General features: G+C 47.6%; 1 protein-coding gene across 2 annotated transcripts in view; it reads left to right on the top strand.

The window, feature by feature from the left end:
* The first annotated feature begins 6,486 nt into the window (after window positions 1-6,486).
* The window catches only part of PPP1R16A (protein phosphatase 1 regulatory subunit 16A), a 44,193-nt gene continuing 42,872 nt past the window's right edge, over window positions 6,487-7,807 (top strand). The window contains exon 1 of one of the 2 annotated variants that reach the window (XM_035124627.2): window positions 6,487-6,555. The gene's annotated coding sequence lies outside the window, so the exon portion shown is untranslated. Of the gene's footprint in view, window positions 6,556-7,067; window positions 7,374-7,807 lie in introns of those variants that run through there. The other variant, XM_035124626.2, reaches the window with a different exon arrangement.

The following is a 7,807-nucleotide window of genomic DNA, read 5'->3' as shown; positions in this document are numbered from 1 at the left end:
CCATGATTCTTCACCAGCCTGACTCATCTCTGCCTCTTGACCTCCCTCCTCTCCGGCTTCAGCTTCTGTCTCTGAATCTGGACTGCTCTCTGCCATAAACTCTTCCTTCTCACCAAGCTTCTGACACCTCCTCCTTATAGTCCTCTCCCTCTTCTCCCTCTGACCACTCATCATTGTCCCATCACCATTCCCTGGGCTCTGAGCCTTCTTCCCTTGGGGGTTCCCCAGCTGGTTCCTCTCATCATTCCTCTGCATCTAACAAGTCCAAGACACTCCGCTTAGAATGGATGTCATCTTTTGGCAGGCTGTCAACTTTGGAGTCTCCCCCTTGCACTGAGATTTCTCCCTCCAGGAGCTGCAACTGAGGCATGAATCTATTCCAGGGGTCAGCAATATTTTTCCAGCAGGGGGCCGGTCCACTGTCCCCCAGACCTTGGGGGGGGGGCGGACTATATTTTGGAGGGCGGGGAGGAGAATGAATTCCTATGCCCCACAAATAACCCAGAGTTGCATTTTAAATAAAAGGACACATTCTACTCATGTAAAAACATTCCCGGACCGTTCACAGCCGGATTGAGAAGGCGATTGGGATGGATCCGGCCCCCGGGCCTTAGTTTGCCTACCCATGATCTATTCCTTGTTGGAATCTGCCCTTTGGGGCTACTGGGAGCTATAATTCAAAATAAATGCAGAAGCCCAGCAATTGAGGAAGCAAGCAACTGTTTCTCCTCCCCAAGGTCCTTCCAGTTCATGTTTATGGCTTCCTTCTTCCCTAGGTTTAGGAAAGGAATTGAAAATAAAACTGCCAATATTGTAGTGCCATTATACAAATCCATGGTGTGACTGCATTTGTACCTTTCTGAGCACAAATCAAAGTGTTGGTGCTGACCTTTAAAGCCCTAAATGGCCTCGGTCCAGTATACCTGAAGGAGCGTCTCCTCCCCCATCGTTCTGCCCGGACACTGAGGTCCAGTGCCAAGGGCCTTCTGGCGGTTCCCTCGCTACGAGAAGCTAAGTTACAGGGAACCAGGCAGAGGGCCTTCTCGGTAGTGGCACCCGCCCTGTGGAATGCCCTCCCACCAGAGGTCAAAGAGAACAACAACTACCAGACCTTTAGAAGGCATCTTAAGGCAGCCCTGTTTAGGGAAGCTTTTAATGTTTGATGGATTTCTGTATTTTAATGTTTTGTTGGAAGCCACCCAGAGTGGCTGGCGGAACCCGGCCAGATGGGCGGGGTATAAATAATAAATTATTATTATTATTTTGTTGTTTAGTCATTTAGTCGTGTCCGACTCTTTGTGACCCCATGGACCATAGCACGCCAGGCACTCCTGTCTTGCACTGTCTTGTCCTTGATTATGGTAATCTTTGTACGAAATGTTCCTTTCATGTCTCCAATTTTCTTGAACAGATCTCTGGTTTCCCCCATTCTATTGTTTTCCTCTATTTCTTTGCATTGCTCATTTAAGAAGACCCTCTTGTCTCTCCTTGCTGTTTTTTGGAAATCTGCATTCAGTTTCCTGTATCTTTCCCTTTCTCCCTTGCATTTTGCTTGCCTCCTCTCCTCCGCTATTTGTAAGGCCTCGTTGGACAGCCATTTTGCTTTCTTGCATTTCCTTTTCCTTGGGATGGTTTTCGTTGCTGCCTCCTGTATAATGTTACGAGCCTCCATCCATAGTTCTTCAGGCACTCTGTCCACCAAATCTAAATCCTTAAACCTGTTCCTCACTTCCACTGTGTATTCATAAGGGATTTGATTCAGATTGTATCTTACTGGCCCAGTGGTTCTTCCTACTTTCTTCAGTTTAAGCTGGAATTTTGCTATAAGAAGCTGATGATCTGAGTTACAGTCAGCTCCAGGTCTTGTTTTTGCTGACTGTATAGAGCTTCTCCATCTTTGGCTGCAGAGAATAGAATCAATCTGATTTCGATGCTGCCCATTTGGTGATATCCATGTGTAGAGTCGTCTCTTGTGTTGTTGGAAAAGAGTGTTTGTGATGACCAGCTTGTTCTCTTGACAGAACTCTATTAGCCTTTGCCCTGCTTCATTTTGAACTCCAAGGCCAAACTTGCCAGTTGTTCCTTTTATCTCTTGATTCCCTACTTTAGCATTCCAATCCCCTGTAATGAGAAGAACATCCTTCTTTGGTGTCATTACTAGAAGGTGTTGTAGGTCTTCATAGAATTGGTCAATTTCACTTTCTTCAGCTCCGGTAGTTGGTGCATAAACTTGGATTACTGTGATGTTAAAAGGTCTTTTAATTATTATTATTATTATTATTATTATTTGGAATACTGGGAACAGTTCTGGGCACCTCCACTCAAAAAGAGCTGGAAAAAGTTCAGAAAAGGGCCGGGAGGAAAGGTTGCAGAGTTTGGGACCTAACAGTTTAGAGAAAATATCCCAAAGGAACATAAAATACTTTTTATGTACGTGACAACAGTAGCCCAGAGATGGGCTAGCAGAGAGGAATGGCAAACTAAGCTGTTAGACTCTGCTGAAATGGCAAAACTGACCGGGAAACTCAAGAGACCAAGAGGACAAGAAATTCAAGAAAGAATGGGGAAAGTTTATAATTTATTTAGGAGACCACTGTAAGCAGATGAAAACATGAGCAGGATTTTAACCCCACTTGTAATGTAACAAATATTATGGATAATATATATGGATAGGTACAAAATAGAGACTATGAAATAACATGCAGTTGGAAATGTTGACCATAGGACCCCTGGAGTGGGGGGGGGGGAGAGTCGCGAGATTCAGAGAAATCTCATTTTATGGATATGCATTTGGTATTTGTAAAATCAAATGAAAATGATTTTTTTAAAAATAGAGAAAAGATGGGAATGAAGCAACATGATAGAAGATGATTATATATATATAATGTCCAAAGGTTTCTGGAAACCACAGGAGGGGAGAGTTGCTCTTGTGTTCGAGTCCTGCTTGTGTGCTTCTCACAAGTACCTGCTTGGCCACTGTGAGAACAAGATGCTGGACTAGGTGGGCCAAGCTCTTCTTGGGCTTACCAGAAATAATGGAGGCCGTTGAAATCTCACGATCTCCCCATGGCCTGCTGGCATTGTTGACGTAGTCCTGGTCAGTCTCCCAGTCGTTGTCGTCCTCCTCCTCCTCCTCTGTGCCGTGAGAAAACCGCCTGGTCTGCTCTGGCCGCCTGTGGTCCCCGCTGCTCCTGCAGGTGTTTGGAGACCGGCCGGCCCAGGGACACCCGGTCTGGGCCATGTGGGAGGACCAAGAAGTCCTGGCACTCGGCAATGAGGTCAAGGCTGATTGCACCGAGAGCTGGCGGAACCAAGCATGGCCTCCGTCCCAGCCCAGGTTGGTAGAGTCTGCCCACTGTGATGTCATGTGTGGTTCTTCTGCACAACACTCCGCCAGAGCTGCATTCTTTGGAGGGGGGTAGGCGCATGCTGGAAAGACCACCGGGGTCCTCGGTCTTGTCAGCTGTCTGGCTTTGCCAAAGGGTGTTGGGGAGGGCTTGAAATGGGAGCATGGAGGAGTTGGAAGAGGAACAGAAGGGCAGCCCAATAGTCCAACATCTCATTCTGTTCCTAGAATCATAGAATCATAGAGTTGGAAGAGACCACAAGGGCCATCCAGTCCAACCCCCTGCCAAGCAGGAAACACCATCAAAGCATTCTTGACATATGCCTGTCAAGCCTCCTGCTTAAAGTAGGAGACTCCACCACACTCCTTGGCAGCAAATTCCACTGTCAAACAGCTCTTACTGTCAGGAAGTTCTTCCTAATGTTTAGGTGGAAAGTTTAGGTGAAAAGGAACAGGTGGGTTGTGGCGATGTGTTTGCAAGCTTGTGCACATAGTGAACACAACCAAAACAGTTACAGGTAGGTACCGTAGACATGTTGGTCTGCTGTAGTCGAAACAAAATATAAAAATTCCTTCCAGTAGCACCTTAGAGACCAACTAAGTTTGTCATTGGTATGAGCTTTCGTGTGCATGCACACTTCTTCAGATATCTGAAGAAGCATACGAAAGCTCATACCAATGGCAAACTTAGTTGGTCTCTAAGGTGCTACTGGAAGGAATTTTTTTTTATTTTGTTGCAACCAAAACAGTCGTTGCGTGCAAACTTCCATCATTCATCCTCTGCCATGTTGTGCCTCTCCCCTAAGGACCCCTCTGTGTGGGAATGTTAAGGATGGTAGGAAAGGATATATTAAATAAGTTTTATCCTTCCTTCACTCACAGCAGAGCAGATTCTCCTCAATATAGCTGGAAGCTAGTTTGCAGATTCGTTTGAACCTCTTAGTTAAGATTATTTCCTGATGTCCCCTTTAATTCCTCTTAAAAGAATAAAGACAAAAGAGTCTTTCTGAGTAAAGCAACAAAAGATTTGCTCACATTTCAGTTCACGGTTTGATCCCCGAAAGGCAGGCTTTACTTAATAGTTACATGACAAATTCTGAGTCTCATATGGAGACTGAATCCATGCGCTGCTGGCTGAGAGCCAGCAGACAGCAAAGGTTACATTAATAGAACAAAATGGCTGCAGGAGAGAACAAGACAGCCATATGTCAAGCCATATTTGATGGTGTTTCCTGCTTGGCAGGGGGTTGGACTGGATGGCCCTTGAGGTTTCTTCCAACTCTATGATTCTAAGACATCACTGGGACAGGGCAACTTGAAGACTGATTAAGAAGACTAAGAAAATGGTTGCATGACTCAGCTCTTTTATGGAGTCAGGCAGGTCCAGGCGCATCTCCCAGGTCACATGCAAGGGGAGGATGCTCCAGACCAGTGGAAAAGAAAGTTTCAATGACTGGACGTCCCCCTGCCTGTGCCCATTCTAGGGAAATAAGGAATGTTGCATTTGACTGTACCGATGGATTACATTCCATACCAGGGACGCTGGTGGTGCTGTGGTCTAAAGCCCTGAGGCTCTTGGGTTTGCTGATCGGAAGGTCGGCGGTTCGAATCCCCGTGACGCAGTGAGCTCCCGTTACTCTGTCCCAGCTCCTGCCAACCTAGCAGTTCGAAAGCACACCAGCACACAAGTAGAGAAATAGGTAGTGCTGTGAAGAGAAGGTAAATGGCGTTTCTGTGCGCTCTGGTTTCCGTCACGGTGTTCCATTGCACCAGAAGCGGTTTAGTAGTTCTGCTGGCCACATGACCCAGAAAACTGTCTGTGGACAAACGCCGGCTCCCTTGGCCTGAAAGCGAGATGAGCGCCGCAACCCCATAGTTACCTTTGACTGGACTTAACTGGTCATTGATATTTTAAGGTTGTTTAAATTAATATTCTAAATTGTAAAACAGGGGAAAATTAATAGAAATAATTTTTTTTAAAAAGGATGTTTAAAAATTGAATTGGACGACGCCTTGTAGATAGAAAGCAGGTGATAGATTGGGGGGTGGGGGTGGGGGCAATCAGGGCAGTCTTGAGCAGGTCGGCCGCCCTGGCGCTGAGGGGCGGAGATCGCTCCGGCGCCCCCGCCCTTGCAGGGCGCAGCCGCGCGGCGCCCTGCCTACCAGCCACCGGGGGTCTACCTAGAGCCGGCCCTGGGGGCAATATCCCAGAGCAGCCTTGGGCAACCTGGTGCCATGCAGATGTCTCAGATTACAACTCCCATCAGCCCCGGGAAGACTCAAGGGCAAGATGGGAAGGCAGGGAAAGCCCCCCCTTTGTCAGCCAAACAAGGCAACCTCTGAGGCTCCCCTGCACCCCCACTTGCAGGGTAGGGTGTTTTTGGTGGGAATAGTCTCCCAGCCTAACCAACCTTACAGGGTTGTTGTGGGGATAAAATGAGGAGGAAGAGAACCATGCAGGCCACCTTGAGCTCTTTGGTTGGAGGAAAAATAGTATATACATGTAATCAATCACCCAACCACCCAACCAAGCTACTCAGGAGGGGCTGCCTTACTGAATGGGGTGTGTGTGTGTGTGTGTTGTGAAGCCTTCCTGCCTTCTGACCCCCCCCCCTGAAGCTCTGCTTCTTTGTGGGCAAACAACCACAAAGGTTCAGGTAGGTAGCCGTGCTGGTCTGACACAGTCAAAATAATAATAATAATAATAATAATAATAATAATAATAATAATAATAATAAATTGTCCAGTAGCACCTTATAGACCAGCTACGTTTGTTCTGGTATAAGCTTTCATGTGCATGCAAAATAGACAATTTTTTAATTTTTATTTCAACCACAAAGGTGACTGCAATGTCTCAGTGGCACTCTGCACATGCTCAGAGGCGTTCCCATACACACACACACACACACACTGTAAAATGTTTTGTTGGTTTTCAATTTTTGCTGAAAGTTGCCGGATGACGGTTGGGCTGCAAGATCCCAGGTTGGCCTCGATCATTCACAACGGATCCCGCTGCTGAGTCTCCCCGAGTTTGGCGAGGTTTCCCGCCTTCCTGCCTCACCCATCATGGCGGCGCCGGGGGGGGGCGAACCCTGCGCTTCCTGTCCGGGCCGGAAGTGTGTCCAGTTGCCATGGTGGCGACGCTGGGCCTAGCGTGTAAGGCGAGCCCCGCGGGAAGCCCCGGCTTAGGAGCGCGGTGGGGGGGAAGAGTGAGTGAGCGAGAGACCGGCATGCGGCGGGGACGGGGCGGGGGGTCTCCCGGGGGGAGGGGGGAGAGGCTGAGCTGCCCCCACGGAAAGGGGGTGCCCAGCCCCATGAGTCACGTGACATGGCCAAGGAGAGGGGGGGGTCCTGGCCGGGTGGGGGGATTGGGACAGGTGGGCGGGAGGGAGTAAGGCGAGGTGAGGTCTCTATTTCGGGGTGGGAGGGACCGGGGGGGGGTTGCCTCTTAGCAAAGTGGGTGGGGGGCGTTGGGTGGGGGGGAGCCCACGTGGGGAGAGGCAGGAGTCTGGGGGGGGGTTGAAGCGGGAAGAGGCTCAGGATGGAGGCGAGAGGTTCTGGTTTCCGTTATTATTCTGCATTTTTGTGCTTTCATGTTATGAGCCGCCCTGAGGCCTGCGGGTATAGGGCGGTATGCCAGTTTATTTTAATTTTTTAAATTATTATTAATAATAAAAATGAACATTTTTTACACACATTTCCCACAAACCTTAATTGAACAATTTATATATCCGTATTTAAACTGGCATACTGGATATATGTATACAGTATATACGGTATGCCAGTTTAAATCACCACCATGAGTGCTATTTTCCCAGGAAGAAAGAGGCGCTGGAGCTCCTCCTGAATGCTTCCCTGGTTCTCTCACAATGGAGCCACCTGAGGCTGATAAAGAGCCCTGGTAATAATGATAATTGTTATTCATTACGGAGAGGAAGTGGGCGAGGAGAAGGTTCTCCCATCTCTCCCGTTACAGTGGTACCTTGGTACTCAAACAACCTGGAACCCAAACACTGCAAACCTGGAAGTAAGTGTTCTGGTTTGCGAACTTTTTTTGGAAGTCCGTTTTGAATGTTACGCTTCCGATTTGAGTGTTACTCTTCCGTTTTGAGTATTACGCTGACAATTTGAGTGCCACATTTGCGTTTTGAGTGTTACGCTGAGGTCTGTCTGGTTTTGCTATTTATTTTGTTTTTGTGGCTCTTTTTGTTTTGTTTTTGTGAACCCAGTTCCGCTACTGATGGATTGATTGTTATTGCTTTCATTTTATGGACCAAAGGTCTCGCTAGATAGTAAAATTCATCTTAAATTGCTGTTTTAGGGTGTGTGTGTGTTTTTTTAAAAAAAAGTCTGGCACAGATTCATCTGTTTTGCATTACTTTCTATGGGAAAGCCACGCCTTGGTTTTGGAACGCTTTGGTTTCGGAATGGACTTCTGGAACGGAATAAGTTTGAGAACCA

The sequence above is a fragment of the Zootoca vivipara genome, chromosome 8 (assembly GCF_963506605.1).
Source record: "Zootoca vivipara chromosome 8, rZooViv1.1, whole genome shotgun sequence".
NCBI classification, from domain to species: Eukaryota; Metazoa; Chordata; class Lepidosauria; order Squamata; family Lacertidae; genus Zootoca; species Zootoca vivipara.
This window is presented reverse-complemented; position numbering and strand designations above follow the sequence as displayed.